Source organism: Pinus tabuliformis, chromosome 2_2 (genome assembly GCF_031772625.1).
Source record: "Pinus tabuliformis cultivar Carrire ecotype Pingquan chromosome 2_2, CPIR1, whole genome shotgun sequence".
Lineage (NCBI taxonomy): Eukaryota > Viridiplantae > Streptophyta > Pinopsida > Pinales > Pinaceae > Pinus > Pinus tabuliformis.
In genome coordinates this window covers 899,366,447-899,381,467 of record NC_142300.1, presented here as the reverse complement: position 1 = coordinate 899,381,467, position 15,021 = coordinate 899,366,447, and positions in this window count along the sequence as shown.

Sequence of the window (15,021 nt, the reverse complement as noted above, 5' to 3'; positions counted from 1 at the left end):
AATCAACACCCACTCATGATACAATGTCATTACAGTTGGATTATACAACATATTGCAATTGTCTTCTCTAACATACATATCTTTGTGAAGAAGAATATGCAACAACAATCCCTGCTAATATATAAATTATACAAACCTCAATTAATATATTGGTGACCCCGCGTTGCTTCTTCAAAGTGCTCCTCTTTTTGTGCTAAGGGGACCCCTCTAACTAGTTGTTATTAATTAGGGACAGCTACAGCCTGTAAGTGCCCCCTTCCCTTGTAAAACCTCTGCAATGAATCGTGGATATTTCTTAGAGAAATGCACCCTCTAAGCCAAGGAGAATCTGCGCACACTTAATTATTCTTCTCAAGCTTTCATTCAGTAATTGTTGTGGACTATACACCCTCAGTTTAGCCTCCAATAGCCCTTTCCACAATGCAATTCAACCCTTATTTCACCGCAGGAATTTTAGATACCAATAGAAGGAGAAATGTGCCCCATTATCTCTGGAACTTCACTCTTAAAATCTGCAATTACAAATTTATCTCATGGCACAATTATTTATGGGAAATTCAAGAGATTAGTACCTCAGTGAGTTGCAAATTCTCACAAATCTGCATCTATGTCATTTTTTTTTCTTCCACGACAATGCACCCAATGGCTAAACCTGGATGATCCCGCTCTAATCCAGCTAATCAATTTCAAGGATGCATTTGTGTTCTAGATCGAATATCATCACCGTCCTCATCAAAATCTAGATTTTACTGCATTGATGACTTAACTCGAAACGGTCTGCTGGCTATGCATGCCTCAGAAAGGAAGAGCATTAACAACAACATTCATATGACTATCAAGTGGTAATAAAGGGTATTAAATAGCCAGCGTTATATGGAGAGTATTAAGATAGCAATGGTTATGAAATAAGTGGTAATACAAAAATTGTGTATTAACCAGACAATGATGGTAGCCAATGGTGAGTGCCCGTATATATATCCTCCTCTCCTGAACCATACAAGAGCGCACACACCATTGAAAGAGAAACTGGATAAAGTAAATATAATTTTCTGAAAGATTGCCAAAGGTAAATGTACTTATGCTTTAAACGATGATATTGCATACATTCTTAACATCATCAGATTACAAATTCCTTGGACAAATTTCTTATCACGAGACAGATTTGATGTCTAGGAATATCCCCTAAATATCAAAATCCATTGCAGGCAAAGTAGTTATATTTACAAAGTTCATATCCATTCACATACGAATTCCAGTCAAGCAACCTTTCTCTTTAACTGCTCTGTGGATGTACTTGTCATCCTCTTAAACACAATTGCATGTCCTATACACTTATATTTCATTTCCTTAAATAGGCACATGCTAACCAAATTTATGTCCCTTAAACCAAGCTTGCATCATATATGTTAGCGTTAGTGAGACGTGGATGTTGTGCATCATTCGATTCTAATCAGATTGATCTGTAACACTTGAAGTGAATCATTTCTGCACTACTCCAGAAATGTGTTGTGAATGGTTTTGAGAAAATGATGTATAATGGCATTACAGATTGATAGTAAAATTCCACTAAACTTGAATGGTTAAGATGACGAGAGGATAGCTAACTTTGCGATCTTTTCCTTGCTTAAATTTAAATGTCACACACTATGAGAAATTAGTTTGTCTGCAGTGTAAATGCCTAGATGTTCCATACACTCTATTGACAGAAAACTTCACGTACCTCAAAAAGAATGGAAATATACGCATGTTGCAATCCTTTGCTGATATTATTATTACATGACATTGCAGAATACACATCCATCGATTGTTGTAGCCAGGATTGCCTTATCCATACCCTCCATGGCCACCTGGATCATCGTGCCCTTCAGGTCCTCCGAAGTCTCAATCCACATAGAGTCTCCCCACTGAGTTTGATAGTCTTTTAGATTTTGAGGGAGTCTGAGGTCATCACTGTAATAAGGGAAATGTGAAACCGTTGTAGCAATGTGAAACCCTTTGTCACGACACGTCCAGTTTCCACTTTGCCTCCTCTATTGTTTGTGGAGCAATACATCTAAAATATCTAGAGCTGAAATCCAAAATCAGGAAGAAATAACTAAACAATGGATAGTTCTTCAAAGATCTCCAAAGAACATTCCTTTTAAACGAAATAGAAGAAAAAAGTGATAGCGCTTTCACCAATTTTTTTTTTTTTGAAAATATTCAACGCATAGTTAAAGGCATATGCACTTATGCAGAAAGTAATTGATGTACAAAGAGCAGCGACAGGAGTAGCGTTTTGTATGCGTTCAGGCCAGTGGAAGCGTCAGAGCTACCAGGCTAGCTAGTCTGTATAGGATTCAGAATACCATAGGCAGAATAGGGAGTTACAAAGCAGAGGGAGCCAAAAATGGTACTGGAGAAATGACAGAGGTTGCAGCTAGAATTTAGCTGAGAAAATATTCATGAAATGCAGAAGTGATGGCAGAAATGACCTGCATAGAAAGGCCATAAAACAAATGGCTCAAAGTAAATATGGATGGCGGGAATACGCTTGCTCTGATACCATGTTAAACACACACATGGCAGAAAGCATATGAAAGATAAAACATGAGAGTACATTTTTTATTAACAAATGATATACATTTATAGTACATTGTGTGACCGTTGGGTTCCACATCCAAAGGTCTCTTGGACTTCCTTAGTCTATTCGGTTTCCACACTAACCCATGGAGGATTAGGTGTCCAACAGATCTTTACAGTTGACTTGACACTTTACAAAATAAGGGCAGACAACCCTTTATGACTCTTAACACCTTCGCGCTCCACGACCACAAAATACAAAGACTTTACAACTTTATTACAAAATTTTCCCAAAACATGGGATTTTAGCCCCAAAACTGCTCTTAGGGGAACCCGTTCTCAAGAACAAGGTACTCTTCAATCAGATCTATTCTAGCATTGTCAACATAGATGGGATGGAAGATATATTAGATGGATGTGAAGACAACATTCTTCAATGATATGATTGAGGAAGAGGTGTATATTGAGCAGTCAGAAGGATTTCAAACCTTCGACAGAGAGTTGCTTGTGTGAAAACTCAAGCGAGTGATGTATGGACTAAAAAAGTGTTCCATGATTGGTACACCAGAATTGACATCTATTTCACTAGGTTAGGATTCACCAAATGTGAAGTAGATGCAAACCTTTACCATATTGTGGTTGAAGGTAAATTCTTGATTATGCATCAGTGTGTTGTCGGTTCAACCATACCCAAGAAGACCATGCACATGTTAGCAGACGAGTTGGATGAAGGAGCCGATCCAATGCACCGGCTGCAATGGAGGCAAGAGTTTGCTTCAGTAAGATGTCACCATGGGGTGCATGCACACCATCACGAACGACCAAGCTTGGAATCATCTCACCACCTTCACCATCACAAGCATGTCAAAGAGTTGATCTCATCACACCAGACCGAGTGTCAGTGATGTCTTTCAAGGCTTGCTCAAGCCATGTTGTTTCACATGAGTACATGTGCATTGTAATGTTGAGTCATGTCAAGTGTAAGTCAAGTGTCAATGGTTGGATGTAACAGTCATAGAGTAGGTGAAGAGTCGTGAGGGTAGTTGAACTATCACAAAGGGGAATGTCAAGGCTCACCCCACCCTTTGCTATAAATAGTCCATCATAACTCATTGTATAGGCTTTTGTTCAATCAAGATTCTACTAAGACTATCTTGAAGAAGGCCTGGACAGTATTGTAACACGCCTTGGCTTCTCCACTGCACAGAGCTAGTACATCTCTTTGGAGGTGCAGGTAGATGTGGCTGTAATGTTCCACTATTGGGGCTAGCAGGTTTACATGGATGAATTGTATGATTGAGATTTACACTTCTTTATATAATAAGAGCCAACACATTTTCATGCATATGTTGTTATTGTAGTTGGATTGCTCTGGTTGCCTTAATGATATATTTTGTTTAACTTACGTACTTGTGTATGAACTGATTCACATGCAATTATATGAATCTTGTTGTTAATGTGTTGTATATGTTGTTAATGTTGTCACCTTCTGTGTCGATTGCTCTGTCGAACATCAAATAGACCTTTCACATGAACCTTGTTGTAACAACTGTCGCACTAATCTCGAACTAATCCGTGAGTGTTGTATGTGTTATCTTACCTTGTATGATGTGACTACAACATCCGAGTGGAATACTCCGCCGGAAGCTGTGCATGTCCTTTTGTGTTGTGTGTTCCTATTCGATTTGGGACTAATCCCTTTCAACCTGGAACTCACCTTCCCCAACTTCTCCCTTCGAAGTATTAGAAACTCTCATACACCTTCCTTGACTCACTACATCAGTCACACCCTTTCTACTGATAGAGTTATCTTACTTTCCTCTGTGCGACATCGTGGTCAAGGCATTACCTTACGACCCACTGTTGAGACTCTGACACCAACTGGTCTGAGGTCTAATTGGGACTTCTTACTGGAGAGGTCCCTTTAACATGTTGGCAGGTCCAGCACCATCAACAGTCCTCTAGGGGTGTAATATTACCTTAAGGAGTTGAAAGTCATGGAAATGGCATTATCCACTGACTTATTCTTTGGTATTGGGACCACTTCCCAAACACTTTTTCTGACTATGGAATCATATTCCTCTACAATGGCATCAACCCACATTTTTTCTTCACTTCTTCCTCGAATGAGGATGGTTCTATCTAAACTAGCCCACTCATGAGAGCCATGGACCCAATGTACCAATCTGGTGACCTCCTCTTCCTGTGTTGTGATGTGGGTGCTCCCACATTCTCTCTAGCATCATGGAATACTCTATCAGCTTCCCTGGTGTGCTTCCTTCCTTCTTTGGATGTCTCTGCATGAGTGGGTGCCTCCACTCTGTGCTCCTCTTCTTGTGGCTGCTCCACAACATCACGAGGTGATTACTTTGGAGCCAAAAGCTCCTCATCTGCATGAAGTTGAATCTCCCTCTCAAGGAAACATCTCATGGCCTTCTCTTCATAGAACTTCACATCTCTACAGACAACTATCATCCTATGAGATGGAAGGTACACTCGATAGTTGTGAGGTGTATTAGTGTACCCCACAAATATTCCCAACTCTAATGTCAGATCTGTATTTTTCCTTACATCATTTGGAAACATGACAGTAAACCGATGAACCAAATATTCTGAAGTGTGACACATCTAGTTTCTTCCCTAAAAAAACTTCTCCTAGTGTACTCATCTTGAGAATCTGATGAGGACTCCTTTTCTACACATATACCATTGTTTTGCATGCTTCAACCCACAAGTGCAACAGTAGACCTTGGTCATGCAACATTACCCATTCAACTCCCACAATACTTTTGTTATTCCTCTAAACCACCCCATTTTTCTATGGGTTATGGGGTGCTATTAACAATCATCAAATGCATTATTTTGCAAAGAGGTTCTTAAATTCATTTGACACATATTCTCCACCATTTTTGCTCTTCAGATCGTTCACTTTCCTGCCAGTGCCTTTATCAATAAGTGCTTCAAATTCACAAAATTTGGAGAATGTATGGTCTTTCTTCTGCATGAAGAAAATACAATACTTACTTGAGAAATCATCTACCAATATAACATAATACCTGCGCTTAGTCATGGAGGCTATCAAGAAAGGTCCACACACATCTGAGTGAAATCTTTCAAGAATTCTTTTGCTCTACCTTCCTTTTCATGAAAGGTGGCTTTGTTGTAATTCCCTAGTGTACACCCTTTGCATGTATCTTGTTGCTCTAGTGCATCCTTGGGAAGTCTTGTAGAAATATGGTACATGATCTTCAAAGCTCCATGGTGCAAATGGCCAAGTATCCCATGTCATAATTCACTGATGTCTCGGCTCTGCACCTTCTCTACTTTCGTGCTCAAAGCAACACAATCTTCTACATTCAATTTTTAGAGGTTCTTCACCTGAACCCTGATCCGCTTCACTTGTCCCGTGGTGATGTGTCTAAGGAAATCCTTTCCTTTGCTAAATATCAAATCCTAACCATGGTCTTCCAATATAGAATCTGAAACTAAATTCTTCTTCAAACCTAGAACATGCATGACATATTTTAGTGTGAGAGGGGAGACAAACTCCCTCTGAAAAGTAACTATAGTGATTCTTGTCATGCTATACCTTCCATCATCTCCCATCTCGATGTGCATCTGGAGGTCCTTATCCTCCAAGTCACTGAAAAATTCTTTGTTGCTCGTCATATGCAATGATGCTTCACTATTCAGATACACCACACTACCCATCATCAATGTCACCATGCATGAAAATAGGGTGAAATCCAACTCGAATTATGAATATAGAGATTCACCTGCCACTCCTCTTGAGGGATTATTATCGACCTTCTTGTGTGGAAACTTTGTGGCATAGTGTCCCAACTCATGACAGTGAAAGCACTTGATTTTCAAAAAGTATTTCTTCTTTCCTAACTGGCCAGATTTGGCTTTGGATTGGGATTTCTTCTCTTTCCCTTTCTTTTCCTTTCCATCCAAGGTAGAGTTCTTCTCATCCTCAAACTTGGATGAGGTCTTATCTTTGGTGTTCTGCCTGAACTCTTGCTGTACCAAATTTGACCATAATTTGTCCCAATTTGGTAGCTTCTCCCTCCCATTGACCGAATCCTAGTAGTTGTGCTAGCTCTTGGGAAGGCCTAGAACTATTAGGCTTACCAGATTATCTTCTATAACCATAATACCAACACTCCCAATTTCATCATGTCATTGTGTGAACCGGCTTAGGTTCTATGGTATTGTGTTTCCCTTCTTCATTTTGATATCCCGAAGCTTATCTTTGAGTGCCAGCTTCCTGTGGTCACTACTGTTCTGGAACAAATATGTCAATGCCTGCCACATTGCATATAGAATTTCTTTCCCATGGATATTAGAGACAATATGGTCTCATACTCCCTCCAATATTATCTTCCTCACCTTAGCTACACTCTTCTATCAATCTATTAGATTTTGAGCATCAACTCATGTTCGTCTCTGGACACTATTATCAATGCATTCCTTCTGCCCATTGTCTTCCATGACTTCTTCCATGTGGTCCTTCCAAGCAATATAATTTGAGCTACTATTAAGGGCATACTTGAGCCTTAGACCAAAGAATTCCATCCTATTATATCTAAATAATAGATTTGCAAACTCGTTCCTCCTACAAAGAAAAATTTGAATTATCTTCCCTATTGCCAATCAAGATTTGATACCATGTAGAAATTAATTGTAGATTCAAAACTACTCATGTGATGTTCTAAAACACAAGATTCAAATCTACTCTACTCATTTGCGAAAATAAATTCACAATTGAGAATAAATATCAAAAACATGTGACATGAATTAACACACATACACAAGGATATATCTAGGGGAAAGTAACTACTCAAAACCCCTCCCTATCTATATTGCATTAGTCAGAAAAAAGAGAAGACATACAATGCTTTCTCAAGCCTGAGAAACATCTGCGCTAGTACAATCTATCTCACTGCTTCATAAGCTGCCTCTGGTCAATAATTAAATAAATTTCTTCTTTGTCAAGTCCCTATTTCCTTGTATTGTTTCCTTTCGAATTATCCCTTATTATTTAGGGAAATTCCTCATCCATAGCTACACAAGCCCTATATGCCCTTCATCGACTATATGCACTACTTGTACATCTTGGATAATTATACAACTAATATTACACTTCCCTTGAACTACAATCTCAATTGGGTAACTCACATTTCATGCATGCATTAGTTATGGCTGATTTATCAGTTAACTAGTTGAACAGTAAAGTTGTACCCCACTGCTAGACCTCCTACTAGTTCCTCCAACAGTTAGAACTAGTTTAACTGACTTCAACTCAATTTAACTGAATTAAATTTTTACAACTGAAACTAACTCAACGTAGGCTCCTAAACTTTAGGAATCACTTTACACAACTAAATTTATTCCCTCAACTCGAATTAACTAGGCCAACTAAGTGAAACCAAATTAACTCATTCAATGTATCCTATGATGTGGAATTACAATTTTATCCTAATTTAATTCAAAGGAAAAATAAACCAAGGTATTCTTGTTGAATTTTTAACAAATCCAGTGATAAATCTGGCACTAAAAAGGGAGCTAACCAAGTCACTAATTTAGGCACTAAAAGATGAGATAAATACCGTACTATTACTAGCACTATTTCTCACACAATTTTTGGATAGTCCTTTGAAGGAAAAATGGGAGCAAAAGAAGGAAACTAATCATATGGATTTGTTGTAGTGAATCTCAAACAAAAGGGTTCAGTTCGGGAGCACAATGAAGAATTTCAAATATTGAATATCAAGGTAACTTATATCCTAGAGGAGCATCTGATTGATGTTTTTATAGGGACTTTAAAGGATAACATCCAACATGAGGTTCACCTTTGGGAACATAAGTCATTGGAGAATGCATTCAAGGTGACAAGAAAAGTTGAAAGAAAAATTATGGCAATAAGGATATCTATCACTCACAACTAGAAAGATGCAAGTATTGTCACTCCTGGATTTCCACAACCTACAAGGTTGACATTGTAACAACTGGAGGAAAAAAGATAAAATGGGATTTTCTATAGTTGTGATAGAAAATACACTAAAGGTCATAAGTGTGGTGATAATAAGTTATTTTACATATATTGTGAAAAGGACGAAGAAAATAAATAAGAAACATCAAAAGAATAAGATATACACCAGGAACCAACCCTATGGGTTGAAAAACTAGAAACGAATCTAACCATATATTGTAATGCATTGGTGGGAATTACCACTCTTCAAAATCTTAATATAGAAGGTATATCAACAAGAGAAATGTAATAGTGTTGATTGTTTCAGGTAGTTCTCATAGTTTTTTTCATTGCAATATAACCAATGAATTGAATTTATTTCTATATCTAATACCAAAGTGTCATGATGGTTGAAAACGGAGGAACTATAAATTTCTTAGGGAAGTGCCATAATGTCAATCTAACCATGGTGGGATATGTATTGAATATACCAATGCTTGTCATTCCAATGGGTGGTGTGGATTTTGTATTAGGAGTCCAATGGTTAAAATCTATGGGACTAATAGCTTTTAATTTTCAATAACATTTCTTTACTTTTTTCTCAAAAGGAAAGGAAATTGAATTAAGGGGTATTGTAGGGAAACCTGGGAAGATAATTAGTTCAAGTGACATGACAAATATTTTGAACAAGGAACAATGAAGGGTAATTGCACAATTATGTTCACTAGATGTTCAAACATCTAATTCATCCATTTCTTTAGATCTCGAAAGAGTCCTTGACAAATATTCCAAGTCATTTGAGACTCCCAAAGGTCTCCCACATATCTGTGATCATGACCATGATATTCACTTGATTCAGGAAGTGGTCCTCCAAACATTGCATCTTATAAATATCCTTATTCCTAGAAGAGTGAAATTGAATATATGGTTGCAAAAATTCTAGAGGTGGGTATAATTCAACCTAGCCAAAGTTATTTCTCTTCTTAGATAATATTGGTGCACAAGAAGGATGAATCATCACGTATGTGTTTGAATCATAGAGAGACCAACAACCTCACTATTAAAGATAAGTTTCCCATTCCTGTCATTGATGAATTGTTGGATGAACTACATGGATAAATTTACTTCATGAAGATAGATCTTCATTTAGGATATCATCAAAATAGAATTAAGATAGAAGACATTTTGAAAACAACATTTAGAACTCATGAAGGTTGTTACGAATCTTTGGTCATGCCTTTTGGCCTTACTAATGCACCTTCCACATTTCAAGTTTTGAGTAATTCCACTTTCAAACCCTTCCATAAAAAAATTTTGTTAGTACTTTTTGATGATATACTAATCTATAGCAAGTCTTGGAAACATCATGTTCAACATGTTGACAAGTTTCTCAAACTATTGGAGGAGAAACAATTATATGCAAAATCCTCCAAATGTTTCTTTGGGTACAGGAAGTGGAATATTTGGGTCACATTATATCCCACAACCATAAGGCATCTTCGAGGGTTTCTCAGGTTAACAGAGTATTATTGCAAGTTTTTTAAGAATTATGGGAAGATAGAAACACCTTTAACAAAATCATTGAAGAAAGATGCATTTTTTTGGACTCTAGAAGAAACTAAGGCCTTTGAACATCTTAAAGAGGCAATGTTTGAAGCTCTGATACGTGACTTCAAAAAAGAATTTATTGTCGAATGTGATGCCTCAAAAAATGGAATTGGTGCTATTTTAATGCAGGAAGGAAGACTCGTTGCTTTTGAAAGTCGTCAAATCAAGGGAAATTATTTATAGAAACTTATTTATGAGAAGAAATTGTTGAAAATACTACATGCACTGAATAAATGGCACCCTTACCTAATGGGAAGAGACTTGAAGGTAAAAATAGATCATGATAGTCTTAAATACTTCTTGGAACAAATATATCTTCATAAGAGTAGCAAAAATGGGTCACAAAGATGTTGGGTTATGAATTTTAAATCATCTACAAAAAAGGGCAACAAAATGTTGTTGCATATGCACTCTCAAGAAGTGATGAGGATGTGGAAGCATTGCTTTGTTCCATTTCTATTATCCAACTTGTTTGGATAACATAAGCAAGGGATGAATGGAAGAATGATGAAGAAGTATAGACACTCATTCAAAAGTTATACCAAGATCCCAGTGCGTATGATTCATTTATTTGGAAAATTGATTCACTTTGGTACAAAGATCGCTTATATCTATGTGAGAAATCCCAACTTAAACAAAAGGTTCTTTTGGAATTGCACACCTCTCCTCTAGGAGGGTATTTAATATTTTTTAAAACTTACCATAGGGACAAGAAGGAATTTTTTTGGGATGGAATTAAATCTAATATTCAAAATTTTCTCGTGGAATGTTTGGTTTGCCAACAAAATAATTTTGATACAATTAAGACCTTAGGTCTTTTACAACCATCAGTCATTCCAATTGAGCATTGGAAAGAGGTCTCAATGGATTTTATCATAGGTTTACCCAATTCTAAAGTAAAGAGTGTCATCATGGTGGAAGTTGATAGACATATCAAGTATGCACATTTTTGTGCAATGTCTCATCCGTTCAAAGCTAGTACAGTTGCTATTGCATTTGTGGAAACAATTCAAAAACTACATGGAAACCGAAAGATTATTGTAAGTGATAGAGATCCCATTTTCCTTGGAAATTTTTGGACAATTATTTTCTTTTATTGGTACTCGATTAGCTCAGAGCTCATCTTTTCATCCTCAATCTAATGGGAAAACTGAGATAGTGAGAAAATTTTTGGAAGGATATCTTCATTTCATTATATCTGAAAAGAATGGTGGTATAACACTTCCTTCCATACTGTAGTAAAAAGGATCCCATTTATGGTGCTTTATGGATATCATACACTTTCCATCACATTGTGTTTAAGAGAGAATTATAAGGTTCAAGCAGTGGAATATAACATCAAGCATCAACAACAAGGTCTCAAACTATTAAAGGATAATTTGAGTCTGACACAAAATCAAATAAACCAAAAGGTGGATCATCGTCATAGAGAAATAAGTTTTGATGTGGGAGATTTAGTATTTTTATGACTACAACCATACAAACAAATGTTCATCAATAAAGCTAAGAAGGATAATAGATTATCACCCAAGTAATATGGCCCTTACAAGGTGTTGCAAAATATTGATACTATGGCATACAAATTGGAGTTTCCTACACCTTGGTGAGTACACCTAGTTTTCCATGTTTCATGCTTAAAGAAAGTTATCAGTGACAAGCTCCCAGTTCAAACAATGTTGCTAGAACTTGATGAAGAAGTTAAAATAATGTTGGAGCCTAAAGAAGTCATTGAAAAAAGAATCCAACAACTATGAAATAGATCAATTTTAAAGTATCTCATTACATGGAAGAACTTACTATTGAAGTCTCCACATGGGAGGATGAATATTTTATTCAAAAACATCCAACACTACCCAAGCATTGAGGACAACAACTTTTTGAAGGAGAGGGGCATGCTAGGTCCCTATAATAATAGTGTAGCCCCCATATTGTTATTTTTGTACCCTATAGAAGCCCACTATCATTAGTTTTGTGCCTTTACATTATTATTGTTATATAGGCCCTAATTATATTTTGACCCCGTAGACTCCTATATTTACCAAGGAGGCCTTTTCATTTAAATAATCTAAGAATTGTCCATTTATGTGATGTAAAATGAGGTTCCCCCCTCAAAGAGGATTATTTTCAAGTTGTTGATATATCTTTTCTTCTATTTTTATGATTTGGTTAAATAAGAAAAATTGTCGATGACATAACAAATTCGTTGCAAAAAATCAGTTGTTGTTGATCTATCAATGCTAATTGTTCCATCATTCATTGAAATCTTATGCTCAGTGATGTTGATAGAGTGACTCCAACTTCTTTTAATATTCTGAGGACCCATTTCATTAACATATGTATGATTTTGGCAATTGACTAACCGTCGTTATAATCCATCATGAGACACCACAAAAATCCTACATCCATTGATCTTCTAATGAAATATTTCATTGAAACATGTATGATTTTGGAAGTAGATCAACCACCCCTATCATTGATCGTGAAACACCAAAAGAATGCCCTTTTTTCAATTTACCAAAATTTGATAGACATCAAAATTATGAAAAATTTGGAAAACTTCGATAATGAAACTATACAATGTGTCATGTTTAGTAAAACCTCCTTTTGTCCTTATAACAACAAAACTTCGTGGGAATAGCAACAAAAGGCCATTGAAAATTAGCTCAATCTTTATTAGTGAATAATAAGGAAAACATTAATACAATAATAGAAATGTAATAATTCAATATTCCAATATTAACAAGACATGGATATATTTTCATGCAACTTGTCCATGAACACACTTAATAGTCGTAGACACACACATTTGTTGATACCCTTAAGATTGTTGGTATGAAGATAAAGACTTTCAAGCTTAATTAAAATGACAACTACCTCAAGTATGTTTCTTGTTAACGTGTTTGAATAAAAAATTAGAAGGGTCAACTTGCCTAATTTTTTATTGCCTTTAAGGATACTATCAAGTAGCATGTTTGAAGCAAGAAATTGTAAAAAGGAGAAGAGCAGTTTCCTAGAGATAGAGGAATTTTAGCCCAACATGTTTTCGAATATAGATAAAGGATTCTAAGTTCTATAGAATGTCAAATTGAACTAGAAATATTCCACTTTATTTTTTTATAGAGAAAACAATACTTGATGACTAAGTGTAATTTCCTAGAGTTTGAAGGATGTGACCAACAATATTGTTAAAATAAATGTCCAATACTTAGAGAGAGGTGCATTTTCTAAAAGAAGTCCAATACTTCAATTCATAAGACTAATGAATAAGGAGAGATATTCTAACTTGAATAGATGGCCCAATTATCTTATTCTAGTCTTTGTTGAATATTTTTTGAAAGAATGATTGGTTATTATAAATACCACCTTGAAGGTTATTATAACCAACACTTAAAACTTGTAATGATTGAAAAGATGCATAATGTTTAGGAAGTTGGCCTATCAATTTATTTTCCCTTAAATATAGTGCTAGAAGTTTGGTGCAATTGGCGAAAGATGATGAAAGATTCCTGGAAAAATTGTTGGAATGAGTAGAGAAAACCTACAATAAAATTGGAAAGAATATGTTTAGGGGTCCACTAAATTTATTCTCATACATCTTGACATGACTTAACCATGCACAATTCTGTAAATATGTGGGAATCTTTCCATTCAACAAGTTTTTGGATAAATCTAACATTGATATATAGACACATTTGCCAATATTCTCAGGGATTTTTCCACTAATCTTGTTGTCGAACAACAACAAATCCGGCATCATTATGCAATTCCCTAGATATGCGAGAATCCTTCCAGTCAAGTTGTTGGATGACAGTTGTAGGTTCAATAAGTTCTGCAGCGAGCCCAATTCTCCTATAATTCTTCCACTCAAGTTGTTGGATTACAAATCCAAACTCTCTAATTTCTGTAGCAAGCCAAATTATCCTAGAATTATTCCATTCAATTTGTTGGGTGACAAATCCAACCTCTATAAGTTCTACAGTGAGTCCAATTCTCATGGAATTCTTCCACTCAAGTTGTTGCATAACAAATGTAGTGTCCATAAGTTTTGCAAGGAGCCAATTCTCCTGGAATTCTTCCACTCAAATTGTTGGATGACAAATGAAAACTCTCTAATTTTTGTAGTGAGCCCAATTCTCTTGGAATTATTCCACTCAAGTTGTTGGATGACAAATCCAGCCTCTCTAAGTTCTGCAACGAGCCCAATTCTCTTGGAATTCTTCCACTCAAGTTGTTCGAATGTAGATCCAGTTGTTGTAATTTTTGCAGTGAGCCCAATTCCACTGCAATTATTCCAATCAAATGGTTTCCACCTAGATATAGGTGCTCTAGGTTCTGTAGCAAGCTGAATTCCACCAGAATTATTCCGCTCAAGGAGTTGGAATAAAAAGAAAGATACAATAGTTGTGTACAACTTCCCAAAGCTGGAGGGATGTGACCAATCAACTTGTTCTCGTAAATGACCAATTCTTGTAGGGATGTGCAATTTCTCAGAGCAGTTCGGATACTTCCAGTGAGAGAATTCTAGGATAAATCGAGATATTTCAACTTGACTAGATGACCCAATTCCATTGTTATAGTCCTAGTCAAATCATTTTCTAAAATATCCAAATTTTGCAGTACGGAGAGGCTGCCAATAGATGGAGATAGAGTACCGTTCAGACGATTGTTGTTGATATTAAGCATTTCCAGTGCTTTGAGCTGTCGAAACTCAGGCGGAATTCTTCCACTGAAAAGATTATATGAAAGATCCAACGTACGCAATAAGGAAAGGTTGCCCAAAGTTGGCAAAAGAGTACCCTTAAAATATCACCAAGGAAGTAATAGGGAAATAACTCTATTAGTGTTGTTCTGACAAGAAACACCATTCCACGAGAATA